This window comes from Schistocerca cancellata, chromosome 2 (assembly GCF_023864275.1).
Source record: "Schistocerca cancellata isolate TAMUIC-IGC-003103 chromosome 2, iqSchCanc2.1, whole genome shotgun sequence".
NCBI classification, from domain to species: Eukaryota; Metazoa; Arthropoda; class Insecta; order Orthoptera; family Acrididae; genus Schistocerca; species Schistocerca cancellata.
Genome location: NC_064627.1, coordinates 308,772,906 through 308,798,151, shown reverse-complemented (window position 1 = coordinate 308,798,151; position 25,246 = coordinate 308,772,906). Strand labels below are relative to the sequence as shown.

General features: G+C 43.2%; 1 pseudogene; it reads right to left on the bottom strand.

Annotated features, from left to right (window-relative positions):
• Positions 1-11,174: 11,174 nt before the first annotated feature.
• On the bottom strand, positions 11,175-11,292 carry LOC126163369 (5S ribosomal RNA; annotated as a pseudogene).
• Between the last annotated feature and the right edge of the window lie 13,954 nt (positions 11,293-25,246).

Sequence of the window (25,246 nt, the reverse complement as noted above, 5' to 3'; positions counted from 1 at the left end):
TTGAGCGCCCATAAGCCCCAACACACCACCACCACCACCACCACCACTTAAGCAAACCAGGAAACTAACACACTGTGAAAATTGAGCAAGATGCTGTAGATTAGAATCCTGGTACTATTTTGAAAAGAAAAGGCATTACAGCAGCTGCGAGAAACAGTACCACAAGCATACCATCGACAGGACGATATTCTAACTCAGGCCTGACCAAAACTTGCGCTCCCAGAGCGCGGGTCTGCTTATTACTCCATCCCCCCTCCATTTCTCTCTTCCGAGACGGTGTACGAGTGAGACAGCTATATGCCGAATGCCGCACACACGCGAAACATAGGATGACGTGTTCACAACACAGTGCGACTATTTCTAAGACACGAGTGTTACAGTTTACTCTTATAAGCAGGAGTTATCACTACGTTTATTTTCAGTGCTCTTATTTTTTCGTCAAAGCAGTAACTTCACTGCTTAATTCAATATATACATCAGACAGTGCTAATACAGAATGCAGATCTACAAAAAGTGAAATGCAACGTTAAGTTGTGAAGTTTATAAATTTATAGACATTTCGATTTTTTAATATCTAATAGATCTGGAACTGTGGGTCGTGATACAGTCAAAGACATGGGTTTACGCAGATTAAAATCTGCTAAACGTAAACGTTAGTGGGGCTTTGTCAAGTTCATAACAGAAAAAAGGGCGGTCGACAACTTACGTTGAATCAAGCACTGAAATAACTTTAGCGGTTTGCCTGCGTAGTTGAGGATATTTCTCTTACGGTGACATTTTATGAGAGTCTTGTAAATTTCTAGACTGAACAATCAGGTCATTGAGCCGGGCGCTACACTGTAGGACTATCGGCTGGAGTTGGTGGTAATGGCGACGTTCAAAAGCAACCAAAACCAAGGACTGTATGACAAATTAATCGAAATCAGTCTTCATAGTGGAAAGTCTTGGATTCTCTTTGGAAACGTATGATGAAATGTTTGAATTATTGAAACGTAGTCATTCATGTAAATGACTGCCTTGAGTTCCAGAAAATGTTCCATGTCATGAACTTGAAAGTGAATTCTTCCACAGGATGACCTTTTGTTTGATAGCATCGATCTCGTCCATCACATCTGTTACCAAATGATACTCCTCTTGAATCAAAAGACTTAAAGAATTCAAATAACTGTTGATGTTGACCATAAAATGTTTTGTCACTGCTCTAGTTACCTTTAACTCAGTTCTTTTCCCCTAACGGCCGTCATAAATTCAACCAACATTCAGACTCGTTCATCAGAAGACAAGTGGCTGGTGGTGTAATGATGATGCAATGACTGGTTTTCCAGCTCATAACTGTGTGATGAGATATTAAGAACGTTGCATGCTCTTCAAACTATACAAAAAGTGAAGCTGTTTCCATTCAGCGTTGGACGATGTGGCTTATTTTTTATTTTTTGGACGAATGCCTAGACACCATGGTATTCCTAACGCAGAATATAAATCTAAATTATCACGTCTGGTATTGTCAGCAAACTGTGACAAGCCGACTGCCTCGTTCTAAAGGCAGCCTCTTAAAACAATGGCTCTTATGGATTTGCCAAACGTTTTTACAACACGTTAAAGCCATGTTTTCCTAATGCAGCTATTGTACTCAGCCATATGCGTAATCCCTTTTTAACAATGGTTTTACGGCATATATTAATAACTATCGACTTATTTATCAAAAGTTTCCGACGCAGCTGATGTTGTAATTTCTCTCCTATTAATTACCGCAGCTGCGGATACTCTGAACCGTTATGTTCAATGCGCTGAACAACGGGAAGTCCACAAGGACCTCTTCACTGTACATTTAATTTTCGATTTCACCGACTTTGTACTAAAATATGTAAAATCACATAATTTCGCCTTTCGGGCTTTAAATCTGTCTGAAGCGTGCCGGTATGAAAATGAGATTAAACTGGAGATACGTAAACTTTATAACATTCAAGGAACAATTAATATGTAGTTTACTTCATATTTAATGATGGAATGATGCTTTCAATGAAGCCAAAGCTGCTCTCCTCGCAAATGCAATGGCGGATGAAGGCCAAAGCTACGAGCACCAAGCTTGGGGGGGGGGGGGGGAGTTATATATATATTCGGTTGTTCACGACAAAATTTAATGTCTCGACAGACACGAAAACAAAAAAGTACGAATAAACAAACAATACTGTAATTATTAGTGTCCCGTAGGATTGGAGCTACTCCTTTTCTTGCTATAGATGAGAATTAGAGTAGTTCAGATGTGCTATTCGTTCCAACTGATCCATAATGAAGAGATAGTCCAGGATGAAAAACATATAAGGAAAGAGAGATGAGCCAATAAATATTTACAATGAAGAACATGTACGCTTATGTAGCTTCCGCAGATCTCAAGTGGAATGATCGTCATAGAGAAGGAATGTGTCAAAACAATTTTAACCTTGTTTTAATTTACGAATAAATTAACATTAAACAGAAAAACCATTTTTACAGCGCTTATTTACAATGATCTGATTATAAATAAGACACACACAAAACAGTTGATTCAAGTAAGAAATTCATCAATGGATTAGAAGGAGTTGGCCGGCAATGAATCCTTTAGGCTCCACTTAAACTGAACTTTGTTGATAGTTAAATTTTTTATGGCTGCTGGTAAGCTATTGGAAATGCGTGTTCCTGAATAATGAACGTCTTTTTGCGCCAAACTAAATGACTTTAAATCTTTCTGAAGAGTATTCATATTTCTGGTATTGATTCCATCAACTAAATTGTTGGTTTCAAAAAGAGAGATGTTTTTAATGACACACTTCATTAAGGAATAAAAATAATGGGAAGCAGTAGTTAATATCCCCAGTTCCCTAATCATTTATAAAGAGCATTTCATTTTACGTTGATAAAGCAGAAATTGTGGTCTTTGCTGATCACACAAGCACCATAATAAAGCGGTGTAAAGACATTACAGCGGGAGGAATAATATATGAAATGTATCTACTGATCCTTCGTAATAATGCGTTATACTGATTACACATAAATGGTCTATCACCTAACTTATTAAAAACACAGTTCATTGAATTCCACGTATGGCAGGATACAATGGCAAATAGCAAAAGAATACGAGTGACATGAAATACAGAAAGCACCAATTAACCTTATACATTATGGGTATTCTAGAACCCGTGACTTTATACAGAATACAAATACAGAAAAAGGCCACCAATCACTGTTTGAAATATTTGAGTACATCGTTGAACTAGTTTGCGAACTTTTTCAGGCTCATCTTCAGGCGGGGAACTCAGAAATTACATCTTTGTTTCTGTAGCGTGTTGCCAGGCAGTGTCTCTGTGACAAGAAGAAGCTACGAGATTTAATGTATTGCCGTAAGTGATAGTTATGTGACGAGTTGTCCTTCAGCTGGATGTAACAGAGGAGAATCGGGGCAGGATGAAACTGCAGGGCAAAATTTAACTATAGCCGCAAATTTGTCCACTCTTTAATCACTTCCAGGAACTATTATCCAAACGACAAAGATGATTAAAAATCCAGTGCAGTAGAGTTTGTCTTCGATTTTTGTGCAAGTAATGTGCTTAAGCTTGTTTTAGGCATGCATGTTTCAAGACAATCGAAAGCCTTTATCTACTAATTTTCTCTTTCTTAAAATCTCAACACACGTGTAAGGTACTTGATTTTACTGCGTTTAGAGGACGTTTATTTTTCAAAACGCTTCGTAGGTTTTGAAAATAGAGGTAGCGACAGAACGGGCCGGGGTGGAACGGACCGAGGTTCGGTTCTGCCCCAAGTAGTGTACCATTCTGTCCTAGTGTTAATTTTTTAGTATTCACATTTATTCTAACACTTCTAAAATACATCACTATATTTTCAGGGTTTTTGTACTGTTGCTAATGACAATTTTTTTCATAGATGGTTATAAGATATGAATGCAAAACTAATTGTCGAATTTGGTGTACAGAAAACATGGAATAGGCAATGCCAGGTGTTCTGAAAAAAAAATGGTATTTAGCAAATCCAGTATTCAGTTCAACATTTCTGAAACAACTCTTCAGAGAGCAGATGAGGCTTTTCAAACTGAAAAGCAGACGGGAAAATTTTGTCGTGTTCTCTGTAATGCTCTAGAGTTTACGATGTAAAATTTGTGAATGGCTGCGGTAAAAGCTGTGGGCATTCTTTATATAGGCTGAGTAAGCCTTTTGTTTTCTCAGACGTCTCTTCTTGATGACCTGCTACTACGTTTTGGTGGTCCGGATCCTCTGTGCCAACGCCACGGTCGAACATCGAACTCTTCTGGACTCCGTTCCGTCTTGCAGGGAATGAAATCACGCAACTTCTAAACCGAGCTACGAAATGACTTCGAATGAACTCTTGTTTCAACTTCTCTATATTTTAAAGTTCGTTACTTCTCATTAACATATACATTACAGTAGTTCAAATAGGTTATGTCAATGACAACAGACACCAATAACTAAAACACGTCTTACTTAAAGGACGTACGGACAGTCAAAGGTATACTATTGAAAGGTAATTCATTTGCCTTGATGATGACGCTGGCATTGTCGGTAGACTCCTTATTCCGGGCAGCCAATGACACCTTCAATTTAAGGTATTACGGGGTGAACACACGCCCCCAGCGTCAAAGTCGCTCGACTCTTCCGTGGCATCCGTGCCAAAATAAAGCGACGTGGACGGTCTCTAATTTTACTTTAAACACCATTTCTATTTGTTTTCTCCATCCCTAGCATCTTGATACACTACAGGTTACAGCTTATGATTTATTTAAAAGACATAAATGACAGATTGTTTGGACTGACACCGAAGAAGTTGAGAGCGTTACCTTTTAAGTTGGCGGAGAAAGAAACTGAATCACCTGTTTAATAATGAACTGAAAATGGAGGGTGAAGACTGGATGACAATTTCTTTTGAGGCATCTAACATTCTGCCACTATTAAACTCATATGCTTATTGTGTTGTATTAGATTTAGGAAGTGCTATTGGATTGTGAAGTTGAAACTGTAAGGAAATATAAATTATTAATAGCTCTTACACTATACGAGAGTTATGAACCTGGTTCGGTTCTTCCCCAGGTCTGGGGAATAACACACCAGTTATCACTTTGTTTTAATTTTTTATAATATGCGCCTGTGTTCTTTTACATCTGATTTGTTTGTTTCAATTTTTGACGTATATATTAAATGTCACAGAGACTTTTTTAGCTTTCTCTCTGCCAGTTTAATTTAACTGTTGTCATTGTATCGTCTTGCCCCGGGTTTCTTTACCTGAAGACACCAATGGACTGTGTCCCTCACCAGATTGTTGCTGTTGCCAGGGCTCCGGGGCTAGAGTCGGTGTTATTCGGCATCAGCGTGCTAACTCCTGAGAGTGGCCTTTTTTTGTGTGGTGTACCTGTGAAGTAATGGGACGCCATAGTTTAGCCCTAGCAATACAATCGCTTTCCCCATAACCGCGCATTACCGGGGGGGGGGGGGGGGAAATACTTTATGTCAATCCTAAAAAAGCTAAAAGAACAAAATACGTTAATTGTTGGTGACTTATATTAACAACATACTTTTTATCGAAGTACTGGTGTGTAAGTAGTGTCCAGAACCTGAAAATATCTTTTAGCACAGTCTTAGCAATATTAGCATGTTTTTAATAACGTACACTACAAAGCTGGAGGTACCGCAAGCTGCGTATATTTTGACAGTCGTGGTTACTTTGACCGCTTATACACCAAATGTTTTAAATCTCTATGCTGGCTCTCAAATGAGTGTTTATTATACACAGTTCCCTGGTAAAGTTCCATAAGCATACAGTAGATGACACCATGTGTCGTAGATTTTCTTGCGCGACTGCTGGCGAACCTCTTGCGACTTGTAACTGTATACAAAAAAGTGTGTTAAAATCTGGTTGTGAAAACTCCACCGATATCATTTTACTGCAAAGTCATCGCCGTTTTCAACTACATCATGTATAGATTTGTTTTTGGGAGAGGGTCTGCTTTGAGCAAAACACAATTTTTTAAGATTCGCTGAACATACTGCATAATTAGTGGGTTTTATGTTATCTTCTATAAAACAGGAAAAGTGCCTTTTTAGTTCTGGTACATATATAATCTGAGTTTTACATATCTGAAAAAACCGACAAGATTTTATATACACTCCTGGAAATTGAAATAAGAACACCGTGAATTCATTGTCCCAGGAAGGGGAAACTTTATTGACAATTCCTGGGGTCAGATACATCACATGATCACACTGACAGAACCACAGGCACATAGACACAGGCAACAGAGCATGCACAATGTCGGCACTAGTACAGTGTATATCCACCTTTCGCAGCAATGCAGGCTGCTATTCGCCCATGGAGACGATCGTAGAGATGCTGGATGTAGTCCTGTGGAACGGCTTGCCATGCCATTTCCACCTGGCGCCTCAGTTGGACCAGCGTTCGTGCTGGACGTGCAGACCGCGTGAGACGACGCTTCATCCAGTCCCAAACATGCTCAATGGGGGACAGATCCGGAGATCTTGCTGGCCAGGGTAGTTGACTTACACCTTCTAGAGCACGTTGGGTGGCACGGGATACATGCGGACGTGCATTGTCCTGTTGGAACAGCAAGTTCCCTTGCCGGTCTAGGAATGGTAGAACGATGGGTTCGATGACGGTTTGGATGTACCGTGCACTATTCAGTGTCCCCTCGACGATCACCAGTGGTGTACGGCCAGTGTAGGAGATCGCTCCCCACACCATGATGCCGGGTGTTGGCCCTGTGTGCCTCGGTCGTATGCAGTCCTGATTGTGGCGCTCACCTGCACGGCGCCAAACACGCATACGACCATCATTGGCACCAAGGCAGAAGCGACTCTCATCGCTGAAGACGACACGTCTCCATTCGTCCCTCCATTCACGCCTGTCGCGACACCACTGGAGGCGGGCTGCACGATGTTGGGGCGTGAGCGGAAGACGGCCTAACGGTGTGCGGGACCGTAGCCCAGTTTCATGGAGACGGTTGCGAATGGTCCTCGCCGATACCCCAGGAGCAACAGTGTCCCTAATTTGCTGGGAAGTGGCGGTGCGGTCCCCTACGGCACTGCGTAGGATCCTACGGTCTTGGCGTGCATCCGTGCGTCGCTGCGGTCCGGTCCCAGGTCGACGGGCACGTGCACCTTCCGCCGACCACTGGCGACAACATCGATGTACTGTGGAGACCTCACGCCCCACGTGTTGAGCAATTCGGCGGTACGTCCACCCGGCGTCCCGCATGCCCACTATACGCCCTCGCTCAAAGTCCGTCAACTGCACATACGGTTCATGTCCACGCTGTCGCGGCATGCTACCAGTGTTAAAGACTGCGATGGAGCTCCGTATGCCACGGCAAACTGGCTGACACTGACGGTGGCGGTGCACAAATGCTGCGCAGCTAGCGCCATTCGACGGCCAACACCGCGGTTCCTGGTGTGTCCGCTGTGCTGTGCGTGTGATCATTGCTTGTACAGCCCTCTCGCAGTGTCCGGAGCAAGTATGGTGGGTCTGACACACCGGTGTCAATGTGTTCTTTTTTCCATTTCCAGGAGTGTACATACAAAACCTTATCCGTTTTTCAAATACATGAATATCGACTTTATAAACTCAAATGTACTACTAGTAAAAAACGCATTTTTTGTGTTTTATAGAAGATATCATAAAACCCACGGATGATGCTCCAGGATTAGGGATACACAATTTATTGAACACTGTTGCTGCCAATGACAGTATGGAACCGAGGAATACAAACTTTAACCATCAGTATATATGTGACTGTAAAAGTAAGATGACTGGTAAATCCTAGAATTAACTGGTGGCCCTAAGACTTACCATAACGGTGTGGTAAAAGACCGAAATTTCTTATTATATGCATGGATTTCCAAGTTTTACCAAGAGACCTTGGTAAATCATAGGATGTACCCATACCAACTAATAAAACCGTATTCATAAAAAAAATCAAATTAGAAATTTATTGAAATAGTTTGTATTTATTGTAAATTTATGTATTTTAAACATTCTTGCACTCCAATGTGATTATAACGAGCAATAGTCCATATTAGTGAAAAATGTTGTAAAAAATGTTACCTCGTGAACGTTAATTTTTTTTACAACAAGGCTGACTGTTGTGGCATTTCGAATTACATAATATGGAAGACGATTTACACAAGCATTTTTTAGTTGAACACATTTTTAAGCAATTGCACTTTTTGAACCCTTGTCCTCCAACAAAAGATTGTTTGGCAACCACTTCTCGTAGACCAATTTCTTCTCTTGCTACTTCTGCGAAGTTGATAAAATTTTCCTTGCACAATGTAAATTGGTTCCTAGTGTACAATGACTTCAGTTTATCAGCTTCGATACCAAGTTGATAAAATTCGTCATCCTGAATATTGATCGCTACTGCCATTATAGATGTTGCATAAATTTTTGCACTGTCTACATCCAGTACTTTAATTCTCACATTCTGTCCAACTGAAGGTTTTGAAATTCTGTTGCATGAGCCCGTTTTCATTTTGTTTGTCTGCAATTGAAGACGTTCTTTGGCAGCTTCTCGGATCCGTTTAACTTTATTAACACTGCTGGAAATTGTCAGCGTCTCGTCACAACCATCAGCTGGTGCCGGTGTCTCGTTTTTAACTGTCGTCAAATCCTGTGTCTCTGGTGCTTCCTCACCTGCTGCAGCCGCTCTTTCTACCTCCGTTCCTTCTGCTCCAGTACTTGATTGACTGGCATCAATTCCTTGACCGCCATTTTCAATTTCCTGTGAGTCTGTGGAAGTGGTTTTTAACATTGTTTCCAAGTCTTCTTCAGTGTTTACACTTTTTATCAAATCACGTGGAACAACTGAGGTCGCAATGCCCATTTGGAACCCCAAACAGGACTTCATATGGTGAACATCTGATTCCTTCGGAATAAGCCGTATTTTTCATTGCTTGCACAAACCTCAGCCCTTCAGACTATTTTGAAGTTTCATTTGCTTCCATCCAAGTTGATAACATATAATCGATATCTTGATTTGCTCTTTCGACTGATCCCTGAGACGGACTGCCTCGGCTTCCCTTGGACTATCTTTATATCACTCAACAACCCACATAACTTTGAATGACTTGGTTACAAAACTCTTTACCATTATCAGAATGAAGGATACTTGGGGCAACAAAGGTGGTAAAAATGTCAAAAAGATGATACTTCACCATCGCTTTTCAAAGCTAGTGCGTGGAGGATAACAAAGTTTGTCAAATTATCTTGGTATGCAAGTATGAACTTCGACTTATTGTCTGGGTTTGCCTGCATGTCGATTAAAATTTGGCAGCGAGAATTCATTTCACTGTGTATGATAGGTTTAACTACAACACCTTTTTTCAATGTTTTTTGCTTTTTCTGACACGGTTCACATAATCTCAAATAAGTAACGATTGACTCAACATTCTTGTACTTACGATTCAGTTCCACAATCATCTGTGTTCGGCCGCCATGGCCTATAGCAATGTTGGTCTCATGTAGTACGTTAAACAGTTATCAAAACGAACGTAGTAACGAATTTCTTCTTTTCCAGCAGACACTGGTGCTATGAGTTTCTCTTCACCTCCGATTTCGAGAGCATCATATCGCTTTAAACGTCTGTAGTGAACAGTTTTTTTGTTGGAAACGATTTTTACATTTTTCATTTCACTTAACAGAATATTATATCGCTCAGCTGATACATAAAAATTGTTTTCCTTCTTATTCACTGAGTCACTTAAAAGTTCGTAAAATCTTTTACGCATAACGTCACTCATTCTGGTGCAATGCTGCAGAAGAAATACCATTAAAACGAGTCGCAAAGATGATCGTATGCACGCTGCTCGACACTGACTGAAACTACGCAGAGGTAAGCGGACTGAGGACTCATAATTGCCAACAAGGAAACTTACCCGAACACAAAAATGGAAACAATGAAACTTGTCTGAACCTGCACGACGGAAGCGGGAGTCTTCGATCCAGCTTTTACCAGTTTGCATTGGTAAATCCTAATATTTACCGATGTCTCTTGGTAAAACTTCGAAATCCATGTATATAATGAGAAATTTCGGACTTTTACAACACCGCGACGGTAAATTTTAGGTTTCACCAGTTAATTCTAGGATTTACCAATTATCTTACTTTAACAGCAACATATAGACCATAGCGTATTTGTAATTGTTAATGTGCCTACAAATAACAAAAACAAATGTCAGTAACATTTTTTCAGATTGGAAGTTATTGTGGTTAAGACAGTGATTCATGTATAACATATAATGTCAAATATATCTGTAAACAAGGAATGAAGTTTGTTCGGTCACAGGTACTAGATATTGACTCGATCAAAGAAGAACAGATAACCTCAGTTCCATCTGCACCGGATTTAGGTTTAAGGTGGATGAAACTGAAGGTACTGTGCTCAGCTAAATTTGAAGCTGTATGCATCCTAGTCTCTGTCATTGTATTTATAATTTTGATGATGGATCACACGGTTTAAGTTATGTAGCATATTATGTTTTTTTTTTTCTTTTATGAGGCTTAAAAAAGCACTTAAGAAAAACTTTACATCACTGTATTTATCTGACAGTTGTGGTGGATCTGTTGGGCAGTCAATTTATCCTCAAACCCTTGCTAGCTTTAACCACCTACAATTTTTTCGATTACATGCTATGCATTTTAGAAAATGTGTTGCATTAATTGGTATTTAATGCTTTCCTAGAAGCTCCTATGTTTTCACTACCATAAATACCACAGAAGTTAAAAAACGATCATGATAAACACATTTGAATCTGAAAGTCGGTCAAGGTATACCCAGATTATAGTACTAAATGACCACCATAAAGAAATTAAAAATGCAAATTTCCTTAATTGTTATTGACTTTTACTTACAACATACTTTTTAAATAGATACTGATGTGCGCGTAAAGTCCTAAAAGCCCTCCGTCTTCAGGCCACAAGTGGCCCATCGGGACCATCCGACCGCCGTGTCATCCTTAGGTGAGAATGCGGATAGGAGGGGCGTGTGGTCAGCACACCGCTCTCCCGGTCGTTAAGATGGTTTTCTTTGACCGGAGTCGCTTCTGTTCGGTCGAATAGCTCCTCAGTTGGCATCACGAGGCTGAGTGCACAACGAAAAATGGCAACAGCGCATGGCGGCCTGGATGGTCACCCATCCAAGTGCCGGCCACGCCCGGCAGTGCTTAACTTCGGTGATCTCACGGGAACCGGTGTACCCACTGCGGCAAGGCCGTTGCCCACGTAAAGTCCTAAACCTGAAAATACTGAATATCACATTCACTGTGAAAAGTGACATTTACTACTAGGTCCTAAATGTTTGGTTTAACTTTAACTGAAGAATTTCAAACATTTGTGGACTCTGATAGAAGAATTCATAATAAGCAATAAATATTTTTTTTCAAAAGGTAGACATAAACTACCCCCACTTCCGGCCCCCCTCCCCCATCCCCCATGTACTGCGAGAGTTAAGGATATGGCAATTCGGCTGGGGGTCTATTCACATTGTCGGAGCTGCTACCGTGTTATACGCTTTTTAGTAGCTTTAGTGACGAGTAAGGATGGCGTTGTACACTAAAGCGTCACAGAAACTGGTGTAGGCATGAGTATTCAAATACAGAGATACGTAAACAGGCAGAATACGGCGCTGCGGTCGGCAACGCCTATCTAAGACAATAAGTGTCTGGCGTAGTTGTTACATCGCTTACTGCTGCTTCAATGTGAGGTTATCAAGATTTAAGTGAGTTTGAACATGGTGTTGTAGTCGGCGCACGAGCAACTGGACACAGCATCATCGAGGTTGCGATGAAGTGGGGATTTTTCCATACGACCATTTCACGAGAATATCTTGAATATCAGGAATCCGTTAAAACATCAAATCTCCGACGTCGCTGCGGCTGGAAAAAGATTCTGCTAGAACGGGGCAGACGACGACTGAAGAGAATCGTTCAACGTGACAGAAGTGTAACCCCTCGGAAAGTTGCAGCAGATTTCAATGCAGGGTCATCAACAAGTGTCAGTGAGCCAACCATTCAACGGAACATCATCGATATGGGCTTTCGTATCCTAAGGCCCACTTGTGTACTCTTTGTAACTGCAAGAAACAAAGTTTTACGCCTCGCCTGGGCCCCTCAACACCTACATTGGACTGTTGATCACTGGACACATGTTGCCTGGTCGGATGAGTCTCGTTTCAAATTGTATTGATCGGAGGATGGACGTGTACGGGTATGGAGACAATCTCATGAATCCATGGACCCTGCACGTCAGAGAGGACTGTTCAACCTGGTGGAGGCTCTGTAATGGTATGAGGCGTGTGCAGTTGGAGTGATATGGGACCTCCGATACGTCTAGATACGCCTCTCACAGGTTACATGTACGTAAGTATTCTGTCTGATCACCTACATGCATTCATGTCCATAGTGCGTTGCGATGGACTTGGGCAATTCCAGCAGGACAATGCGGCACCCCACACGTCCAGGATTACTACAGAATGGCTCCAGGAACACTCTTCTGAGTTTAAACACTTACGCTGGACACCAAACTTCCCAGAGGTGAACATTATCGAGTATATCTGGGATGCCTTGCAATGTGCTGTTGAGAAGAGAGCTCCACCCTCTTGCACTCTTACGGATTTATGGACTGCCGGCAGGATTCATCGTGTCAGTTTCCTCCAGCACTACTTCAGACATTAGTCGAGTCCATGCCACATCGTGTTGCCGCTTTTCTGTGTGCTCGCGACGGCCCTACACGATATTAGGCAGTTGTACCAGTTTCTTTGGCTCTCTCAGTGTAGGTTAGCGCTGTCCAGCAGTCTCGTAGAGAACTCACGTTGTTCCAGCAGCGAGTCTGCTCTGTTGGCAGGTTGGGCGGCGTGGGACCCTTGGCTCGCGTATACCTGGCGGAGATCCTGCCCGCTCGCTGGCGCGGCTGCGTCCTGGTCCTGCTAAACGCCTGTTGGATGGCCGCCTACCTCGCTTCTCTTCGTAAGTGCAACACATTCTTCCCCTTCTTTCTCCACTTTTCGTGTTCAGATTCAAAGGTTTGTAGACACTTCTTGAAAAAATTGTACCAAAAAACTGTTCAAATGTTTGTGAAATGTTATGGGATTTAACTGCTAAGGTCATCAGTCCCTAAGCTTACACACTACTTAACCTAAACTATCCTAAGGACAAACACACACACCCATGCCCGAGGGAGGACTCGAACCTCCGCCGTGACCAGCGACACAAAAAAAATTGTACCAACTACGGGAGGCGTTTAATAAGTAAAACAATACAATTTTTCTCGGCCAGTTTCGCTTGAAAAAATACGGAATTTTTTTGTGCGACATTATGGAGTATTCCTGCTTCAGCCCCTGTAGTTTCATGAAGTTTCGATAGGTGGTGGCCGCTGTACGTAGCCTTCAAAACGGCGTCTGTAACAGAGGGGCGTTCCTGGCAGAGAGCTGTCATTCAGTTTCTTTTGCCGAAAAACCAGAGAATCTCCGTTATTCATAGGCACTTGCAGACAGTCTTCGGAGATGTGGCAGTAAACAAAAGCACGACGAGTCATTGGGCGAGGCGTTTGTCATCATCGCAACAAGCCATGACTGGTGCAATGTTGGAACGTGCGGACGCTCTCAATTGAGGTGATCGACGGATCGCAAACTAACACATCGCTGCTCAGTTGGACGTCTTATAGGAAGAGCTCACACACTCATCCACCAGTTGGAGTACTGAAAAGGGTGCACCTGCTGGGTTCCTCGCCGCCTAATAGAAGACAATAGAACAGCGAAAGACCATCTGTGCGGAATGCTTGCGAGTTACGAGGCTGATCGTGACAGTTTTTAGTGGAACATGGTCACAGGTAACAAAACATGGGTTGATTACTTCGAACTGGAAATAAAATGGCAATCCATGGAGTGGCGCCACTCCTCTCCTCCGAAGAAAAAGTTCAAAGAAACACGGTCAGCCAGTAAAGTCATGGCGATGTTCACTGAACTATTCTTCCTTGTCGACGCAACAGCCAGGATCCCACACATTGCGACTTCCATCTGTTTGACCCAATGAAGGGCGCACTCCAAGGAAGCAGTATGTAGATGATGAGCTTAATAATCGGACAGACAGACAGATGGACAACAAATCAATGCCATAAGGGTTCCGTTTTTACCGATTGAGGAACAGAAGCTAAAAATTATTGAAATTGTTGTGTAATGTATAACTTGTATGATGCATAGTTACTTCAACAGCACCATGCATAGATGCACATTCGTGCCCACACACTTTGTAACAGCGATGATGTGCTTGGAGTCGTGTCGTCAAGTAGCAGGGCAGTTGAGGAAGGGAACAGGGAGGCATAAAACGAGCTATGCTTCTCCAAACAGGTAGACACGCGAGGACAGCTGACTTTATTGGACGTACAGTATCCTACTTCCTCGACATCACTCATCACATATAAACTACTGATTTGCCGGAGCAACAGGGAGAAAATAAACAATATAGAGGTGAAGTTCTAAGATTTTTCAGATAAATCCCTTGAAGTATTCCAGTGTTTCAATAATATCATAATTAACGTTTCTTTCCAGAGAGCCCGAATAGAAGATTTGGCTGATAAAAAGAATGGCGTAAGTACGAGGGGCGTTCAATAAGTAATGCAACATTTTTTTTTTCTGAAAGCAGATTGATTTTATTCAGGGATCCAATATGCCACATTACTCCCTACTCTTTTTGCTACAAAGCCCTCTTTTTCAACATAATCTCCGATCAATGCGACGGCCTTACGTCACCTTACTGGGAGGGGCTGTATGCCTGCATGGTACCGCTCCACTCGTTGACGTCGGACGCAACGTCTTGCTTGCTGCCATTTTTCTCAGAAACGGGTAAACGTATCAAGTAGAAAATTATGTCACAGACTATGGCGGTCACTTGGTGTTATAAAAAATTAAAGCTTTTTAGTCAATGTAGTCAAAAGATACGGCCATTTATGTCACACGTTTTGATACTCGAAATCTCGTTTATCAGAACGTATAGGGTACTTCCTGCTGATCTAGGATCATGAAATTTGGCAAGAAGCGATATTTCACAGCACAAGTAAGGGAAAAATCAGAAAATCATTCATCTGCAATTACATCACGCGAAAAAATATTCTCTTATCATTGGTTATCCGATTGTCAGTCTGTACCTCTGTTTACAACCGTTTTTTCAAGAATTACAATAACAGATGCGAAATTACACGACAAATTTAAACTTAAAACTCAAAATATTTTCAAGAGTATTGCAATTCCTAGGGCCGATATCTTGCCAGTATCGATATCAATAGCACGCAAGGGATGATCTATCTATATACATAATTAAGTTTGTGCGAAACCCTCAGAGGGCGTGTCCCACTCCAATTTAACCAATTTTTAATACTATTTGTACTCATTGATGTTAAAAAGAAGTTCCATTCCCCCTTCACGCTCTTAGACTTTTTTTTTTTTTTCTAAAGTAGCATGTATTCGTCCTCAGGGCTCAACCTATTTGGATTCATTCTTGTCTGAAGAACGTTAACATGGAATAATACTGGGCTTTTGATAGATATTTCTCACCAACGAACGATGCAGGAACTCACTGTGTTATTATGTGCATCACTCTGCCTATTGCATCTTGCGAGCACCGCAATACTCTGTCGCTCCCTGAGTGTTTCAGAATAGTTTGAGAACATTCAGCGGATGTGGGGTAGTCTGTGTGGCTCCCCTGGTCACCACAAATTAATCCATGTGAGAACATGTGACGCACCATTTAGCGAGAGCCCGCCGTTGACCCAGTTCTAAACACTCTCCAAAATTTGTGGCCTGTGATTGAGCGGTGATGGACCAAGATGACACCCTCGGCGTTGCCAGTGTTCACCATGCGTTGCCACCAGTATCAGAGCGACAAGGGATGCGTGTCTCTCCGATGTTATAATTCGATTGCAGTTATTGAATACGTAGTTGTGACAGAAAGCCATGTTGCTTTTATCCTGGAGCAGGATAACTGCAGTGGTACTGATATCACGTACGTAGTACAAAAGCGCCTTTCTATCTTTTATAGGCCTGTAATTGACATCTGACGCTTTGTTGCACAACGTTTTTATTTTTTTTGCAGTTCGATTTCATATTATTAATGAAATAATCTGTGATATGCAGTGTCCATTCTTGAATACTGAATCTCATTGTTCGCATTTTGAAAGTGTGTCTTAACCTGTCCTCTACGACCGAAGGGATGGTTTCTGGAGCATGTCAATAATGTGTCTGTTTCATCCATACAATGGTGGTGAACCTGTTTAAGTGCATCTACATCTACGTACAATACATACTCTACAAGCCATCGAACGGTGCATGGTGGAGGCTACGACGTACCATTACTAGTCATTTCCTTTCCTGTTCCCCTCCCGAATAGAGCCAGGGGAAAACGACTGTCTGTAAACTCATGTACGAGCTCTAACTTCTCTCATCTTACGCATAATGTACGTTGGGGGCAGTAGAATCGTTCATAGTTCTACAGTCGACGTCAAATGCCGACTCTCTCAGTGCCTCGCGAAAGGGGCATCGTCTTCCCTCTAGCAAAACATCTGAGTTTACCAAGCGTCTCCGTAATACATGAGTGCTGATCGAACCTACTGGTAACAAATCTAGCAGCATGCCTCTGAACTGCTTTGATGCCTTCCCTTAATTCGACCTGTTGGGCACCCTAAACACTCGAGCAGTTCTCAAGAGTGGGTCGAAGTAGTGTTCCGTACGAGTCTTGTATACAGATTAGCTAAAATTTACACAGAAAACCTAAATTAATTTACATGGTGAGATTTTTGAGTCCACTCCACACGACTGAGCACCGCACTACCTTTTTGCAGACTTGCCGTCCAGTGCTATTGACTTACGCTCTGACTCGGACATTGAATGTGTCAGTTGCTGGGCCCCTATACTCGGTAAATTTACGATTTGGCGCTCAAACAATACAATTAGAAAATTATTTCAGAAGGGTGAAGTGGTGGACTGGACTGATTCACGCACACGGGTTGTACCTTATTCTGTGCTTTTATTCGTAAGCAGCACTATTGACAAAACTCACAAAACAATCCTTTTATTATCAAATACATTAACGCACTACTTCAATAAGAACAGTCTTCAAATTTTGCTTAGGTTGAGGAAATATAGTTTTTCTTTAAAAATTCGCAGTTCTTTTAAAGATAAAAATGAAGTTAAAAATGGCGCATTAATAAAATACTAGTATTTTCTAATCTAGAGAACAAACAGTATGATCGAAACAGAAAATATAAATTAATCTTAACGTCTCTACTATTTTCGCAAAAAGTAACAAATTAAACTGTGTCTTACTATTTCTTCATTAAACGAAAAATTTATTTAATCTTAATCTCCTTGAGTCAGCGCAACACTTTTCATGAAGGTTTTATCAAAGGTGCTGGTAAGTTCCTATGGGACCAAACTGCTGACGTTATCGCTCCTTGGCTTACACACTACTTAATCTAGCTTAAACTAACTTACGCTAAGGACCACACACATACCCATGCCCGACGGAGGACTCGAATCTCCGACGGGGGAAGCCGCGCGAACCGTGGCAAGACGCCCTAAACCGCTCGGCTACCCCGCGCGGCATGGCTTTATAAAAGGACAAGGCATAAGTAACTATCACAGAACAACAACAAATATCCGATAGCTTGCCCTCGTGTGGCGAACCCGTTTAGTTACAGTCAAACCGCGTACCGTAGTCAGTTTTAAAGAGGCGATGCGATACTTTCAGGTGGAGAAAGCCTGGTAACTGATTAAGACATTTGACGATGGAACACTAATACAGCTGGAGCCGGTTTCTGCATCCAAAGTATAGAGGAATTTACAGGCCTCCCCCAAATTAAGAGCGCAACACGGCACAGGAGAGTATTTCACAGTGCATCAAACATTCCACGTCGGCCACGTCGCTTTAACAACAGCAATTATCCGTCCGCACACTTACACCCAAACTTTCAGATGTCAGACAGTCGGGTCGTTACCGAATGTAGTTTATCGACAGAGTATCAACCAAAATTCCGATATAGTTTGTGCTATGGGCTGTCATCCAGGAGAATTTGTGCAAACAGTAACTGACGTACGAAGCACGGGAAAAGCATAACTGTGAGCATATGCCGTGTAGAGCTCCGGTGGGGAAGACTGTAGAGCATTAGTGTGCCATACAAGGATTCTGAGTTCGAGCCCTTCTCATGCCAGTTTCTCCACTATAGCACGTTTGAAACAGCCATATGGGACAACATGTTACTGACATGTAAAATGGCTGTTCGTAGTTTACAGTAATGTTTTATTAGCAGTCCACTTTCGCTTTGTTTATGTGAAAGTAACAAACATATGGAGTACATATGAAGTTCCACAGAATAAACCTAAACAATCAGAACAGAAGAATAAAGAGACAGCTGGATCACATGTGCAGAAGTATTAATACTAATAATAACAATAATCGCACATGTGATACAATTATTTCTTTGTTCTTCTGTTCCAATCGTTTATTTACTCTGTGAAACTATAAATGTACTCTATGGGTTTGATACTTTCAAATAAATAAACGTAAAGTGAACTTCCAATAAAACATTGCTATAAGCAATGAACAATCCTTTTACTTGTCAGGAACGTGTTGTTCCGTATAACAGTTTCACATGTATTACGGTACAAAGGCTCGAACTCAGGACCCTTGCTGCGCGGAGTGGCTGCGCGGTTAGAGGCGCCATGTCTCGGATTGCGCGGCCCCTCCCGCTGGAGTTTCGAGTCCTCCCTTGGGCATGGGTGTGTGTGTGTTGTCCTTAGTATAAGTTAGTTTAAGTAGTGTGTAAGTCTAGGGACCGATGACAGCTGTTTGGTCCCTTAGGAATTCACACACATATCAGGACCCTTATTACGGCAAACTAAGGGCTCTCTACCGCCTTCTCCACGGTAGCTCTGTACGAAAAATGTTCGCAGTTAGACTTATTTCACATCTACCCGGAAACTGGCACCGAGAGCCGGTTGTGTGGGTGAGGGGCTTAGGGGACGTTTCACACCTGGCAGACAGACGACATGGACGGCTAAACGACAACCGACAGCCGGGCCTAGGCTGTGGGATGCCGCCGGCCCCCACTGTGTCGGCCCGTTGTCGTTGTGCAGAAATTCTCCCACGTACAGATTCACTTCTTGATATACTTGCAAGTCCAGTTATGGACAGCGTGCCGGAGTGGCCGAACGGTTCTAGGCGCTTCAGACCGGAACCGCGAGACAGCCATGGTCGCAGGTTCGAATCCTGCCGCGGGCATGGATGTGTGTGTCGTCCTTAGCTTAGTTAGCAATTTGAACCATTTGATGTTGTTATCATGATGTGCACGATGGGGGCGCGAATTATCGTCCATGAAGACAAATGAATGGCCAGTATGCTGCCGATATTGTTGCACTGACGGTCGGAGTATGGCATTGACGTATCGTACATTCGTTACGGCGCCTTCCATGACCACCAGCGGCGTATGTCGGCCCCACATAATGCCACCCCAAAACAGCAGGGAATATCCACCTTGCTGCACTCGCTGGACAGTTTGTCTAAGACGTTCAGCCTGCCCGAGTGCCTCCAAACAAGTCTCCGACGATTGTCTGGTTGAAGGTATATGCGACATTCATCGTTGAAGAGAATGTGATGTCAATCCTGAGCGGTCCATTCGGCAAGTTGTTAGGCCCATCTGTACCGCACTGCATGGTGTCTTGGTTGCAAAGATGGACCTCGCCATGGTCGTTGGGAGTGAAGTTGCTCGTCGTGCAGCCTACTGCGCACAGTTTGAACCGTAACACGACGTCCTGTGGCTGCGTGCAAAGCATAATTCAACATGGTGGCGTTGCCGTCAGGGTTCCTCCGAGCCATAATCCGAAGGTAGCGATCATCCACTGCAGTAGTAGCGTTTGGGCGGCTTGAGAGAGGCATATCATCGACAGTTCCTGCCCCTGTGTATCTCCTCCATGTCCGAACAACATCGTTTTGGTTCACTCCGTGACGCCTGGACACTTCCCTCGTTGAGAGCCCTTCCTTGCACAAATTAACAATGCGGATGCGATCGAATCGCGGTATTGACCGTCTAGGCATGGTTGAACTACAGACAACACGAGCCGCGTACCTCCTTCCTGGTGGAAAGACTGGAACTGATCGGCAGTGGGACCCCCTCCGTCTAATAGGTGCTGCTAATGCATGGTTGTTTACATCTTTGGGCAGGTTTGGTGACATCTCTGAACAGTCAAAGAGACTGTGTCTGTGATACAATATCTAGAGTCAACGTCTATCTCCAGGAGTTCTGAGATCCGGGGCGATGCAAAACTTTTTTATGTGTTTGCTTCCCCTACCGTGCCGTGTCATTCAGTCTCGCGGTGGGCAGTCGTCATAACGTTTTGCCTCATAAGTGTAGTTTCAAGGGGTTTAGGAGCCCTTTATCCACATTGTAAGGTACCAAGCCGTTAGGCTAGGCGCAAATTGAGACGCGTATAGCACGTGCGACGTGACACGACACTACAGCGCGACACACACGTGCAGCACGAGCCGCATGGGTGCAGCGCATATTGCGACGCGTACACCATATTTCGCACGCGCCGACTGGCGACGCTCTGCGCTTACAGAACTGAAGCGCGCGCAACCTGTTATCTTCCTCAAACGATTTTACAGAAACTATTCACTGAAAATGTTTCATTTTTGCCTTACTTGTAGCGTTATACGTCAGCTTCGTGGCGAAGTGGCCATGATATCGCTAATGACCGTTCTTATTGTGATGTACACATTTTAGTAAGACACTAAGCAAAACTCAAAAAGTTTGCAACGAAAATTAGGGATCGCTATGATTTTGCGTTTGGTGCGTATTACACCATATGTTTCTGCGTACGAAATTAGCTAACATGTTGAATTTTTGTTTAGGCTTGGGAGGAGGTCTCTATCTGCCTCCGATCTTGAGAAAATGGATCCCATGTAGCGCACTCACTTCCGATCTCACGCCCGCGGGAATGAAACACTCGCAACATGTTTCATATCTCCTAAACCGGTCGAAACATCGAAACGAAAGTTTGGCGAATAATAGCACACAAGGAGGAGAGTATTTTGCCAATTCTTAAACACACAGAACTTTCTTATCTACATATCAGTATTTATCTATATATCAGTACTTATACTTCCCTTTTTATTTATTTCACTCCAGTGACTGTAATTTTTTAAGAGTTATCGACAGCTAGCGAAACAAGAGCTTATTAGTATGAAAATAAACATGAAATTTCTTCTTTTATGTTATTGCAAACCGACACGATGAGGTTTTTCTTAAGCTATTGAGCTCTGTGATAGTCAGTTACTTGTTTAATGAGGCACTCCGTTTCGAAATTCTGTCTCAATAGCTGCTGTGAGATGAGTTTGGCAAATTACACTGTGACAAAGAAAGTACAATTAAACCAATCACCAACAGAAATGTGGCCGTTACTCACAAACGGTGATGCTTCTTCGAATGAGGAAAGGTTAACAACTCACACAAAAATAGATTGCCAACTCTGTTGGAATTTTGGTGGAATCCCCATAACCCAACGTATTTTTAACACTGAGCGACTGGAATGGAAACTTATCAAAGGAATTTAATCCTTCTCTTGATCTGAGCAGTATTAAAATAATGACGAGCTTTCCTTCAGGCGGAATGATAGGCACATGCCAGATACTCACCTACGGTTTGCCAAACTGACAATATGTGATCGCGAATAAAATAGTTGTTATTGAGAAAAATAAACAATTGATCTGTCACACAACACAATTGTCAGTGTATTGTCAGCAGTGGAAGATAATGCGTGCGACAGGAATGCACAAGCTAGCCATGTGTGCCTTGTGAGTTGGAGTTCGCAAAACATTGTCACGATAGTAGATCTGCCTTTGTCAGCAGCACATTTCAACAAATTAAATATATCTAATCATAACATTCTTTTAGAATATTCCTAATTTCGTAATGATACCGACCATTTTCTTCATTTGTGTGGCCTGTTGCATAATTAGTTTATTAATGCTGATAATGTGCATGCAACAATTGAAATGCTTTTTCTCATCACGGCGAACCAATTAAAACATTGTTATTTGTGACTGCTTTTCGACTGTTTCTAGCTTGCAGTGGAAATGTGATGTTCACATTCGTGTAGAACAGTGTGTCGTATTATTACATCCATATCCAAGTAATCACAGTGAGACTTCTATACTTCAGATCTTGGACGCTTTTTACCAGGAGCGCAAAGGGATCACACCTGTGGAGATTATCCTTTTCTAAATTTTTGTAACAGACCATAGAGATACGCCAGCATACTAGGCACCGAAGAGATAACCTTGTTTTACTTTCCTGCCTTGCTTCTTAATCACGTGATTTTATAATATTGCTTGCTTCCTTATTCACTACCCTCTGTCCCTTCATGCGATCTGAAAACATCGCGGAGGCATATGATGCAATTCCAGCGGCCAATGGCTCATCAGTTACTGAAGTATGCATTTTTCTTGACAGAAGAAAAATAAAACAAAACAAAACTACACAGATATAAATAACAGAAAAGTATAATGTACGAAGAAAGCTGAAGCGTTTAAATGGGGATAAACGAAACACTATCCAAAGGCAATAAAATTTAGTACACAGTGAGGCAAAATTTATCGTATGGGCAATGCTAACACAGCTCATATGCGCCGTTCCGATGTGAGGATATGGCTGGGCTACTTTTCCGCTCCCTGCCTCAAATTTCCGACCGTGCTAGCGAGGCACGCATGACGCGCGGCGCGAGAAAATATGCCTCAACCAAACCGCGGCGCGACCTGACGCAGGCGCGTGTCGCGTCCCAGTAGCGTCGCGTCGCAATTTGCGCGGTCCCATTTGATCCTGTGAAGTCACAAAAATGCGCGCTGCGCTGCGTCGCGCCACACGCGCTATACGCGTCTCAATTTGCGCCTAGCCTTAGGTAGTATAATTTCGGTAGTTGCGACTCGCAACCTATTTTTTTCTCCTTCAGTATTTGTGTCTTTCACTTTTATTATTTGTTTTGGAATTATTTCCTGGTTAAAAATTGCGATCACATTTGTCTTAACAGAAAAAAAACATTGCTTACTGTAGTTGTCCAGGGTCAGTCCTATTGTCGATAAAGCGTACATGTTGGCACGGCAGATGCGTGGTGGGAGCTGAGTCCGCTGGGTGGGGCGCGTCCGCAGAAGCTGGAGGTGGGTACGCTGCGGCTCTGGTCGTGGCGAATTGGAATGGTGCTGACCAGCTTCGCGTGCCTGCTGTCCGCCTGCACCACGGGCGTGCTGCGCAACACGGCCAGGCACCTGCTCTCCAGAGGCCGTCAGGGGGAAGCACACGTCGTCCTGCGCCGCATGTTCGCTATCAATCATAACAAGCTCGAGGCTGACTACCAGGTGTGTTCCCCACCATCCCTCCTCTGCTTGCTGAACAAAGTGCACGTATAGCACCAGACCTGCATGCTGCACTACTTGGCATCTGCTCTGCAGAGGCCGTCAGGGGGATGCACATGTCGTCCTGCACCAAATGTTCGCTATCAACCATAACAAGCTCGAGGCTGACTACCAGGTGTGTTCCCCACCATCCCTTCTCCGCTTGCTGAACAAAGTGCACGTATAGCACCAGACCTGCACGCTGCACTACAAGTCTTGGCACTTGCTCTCCAGAGGCCGTCAACGGGATGCACACGTCGTCCTGTGCCACATGTTCACTATCAACCATGACAAGCTCGAGGCTGACTACCAGGTGTGTCCCCACCCTCCCTTCTCCACTTGCTGAACGAAGTGCACGTATAGCACCAGACCTGCATGCTGCACTACTTGACACCTGCTCTGCAGAGACCGTCAGGGGGATGCACACGTCGTCCTGCACCACATGTTCTCTATCAACCATAACAAGCTCGAGGCTGACTATCAGGTATGTTACCCACCATCCGTCCTCCACTTGCTGAACAAAGTGCACATATAGCACCAGACCCGCATCCTGCACTACTTGGAATCTGCTCTGCAGTGGCCGGCAGGAGGAAGCACATGTCGTCCTGCACCAAGTGTTCGCTGTCAACCATAACAAGCTCGAGGCTGACTACCAGGTGTGTTCCCCACCATCCCTCCTCCGCTCTGAACAAAGTGCACTTATAGTACCAGACCTGCATGCTGCACTACAAGTCTTGGCACCTGCTTTGCAGAGGCCATCTGGGGGAAGCACATGCCGTGCTGCACTAATTGTTCGCCACCAACCATAACTAGCCTGAGGGCGACCACAGGCCTCTCTTTCCCACTGGGCACTCTGGGCATGTGCCCCGCAATTGATAGGGGGCCCCTACTTCCTGCCAGGGTCCATATTCCGTATCGTTCATACTGATCAGTGCAGTAGGTTAGCCTCAGTCATGATTCATTTTCGGTTCTCTATCCGAAGTTACTATTCTGTAAGCTTCTGAGTAGAGATGAGAAAACTCGTTCATCCTTGGCCACTAGTTCACTGGTGATCGCTCTTTTTTGTGACTCATTTATTTTTACTCGTTTGCCCTTCATTTGTGCTTGGTATACGGTAATGACTTTTCTGGAGACTAGAAATCTACTCTGTAGGAATCAGCATGGGTTTCGGAAAAGACGATCGTGTGAAACCCAGCTCGCGCTATTCGTCCACGAGACTCATAGACACGGGTTCCCAGGTAGATGCCGCGTTTCTTCACTTCCGCAAGGCGTTCGATACAGTTCCCGACAGTCGTTTAATGAACAAAGTAAAAGCATATGGACTACCAGACCAAGTGTGTTATTGGATTGAAGAGTTCCGAGATAACAGAACGCAGCATGTCATTCTCAATGGAGAGAACACTTCCGAAGGAAGAGTGATTTCAGATGTGCCGCAGGGGAGTGTCGTAGGAGCGTTGCTATTCACAATGTACATAAATGACCCTGTGGATGACATCGGAAGTTCACTGGGGCTTTTTGCGGATGATGCTGTGGTATATCGAGAGGTTGTAACAGTGGAAAATTGTACTGAAACACAGGAGGATCTGCAGCGAATTGACGACGCATGGTGCGGGGAATGGCAATTGAAACTCAGTGTAGACAACTGTAATGTGCTGCGAATACATAGAAAGAATGATCCCTTATCATTTATCTACAATATAACAGGTCAGCAACTGAAAGCAGTTAATTCCATAAATTATCTG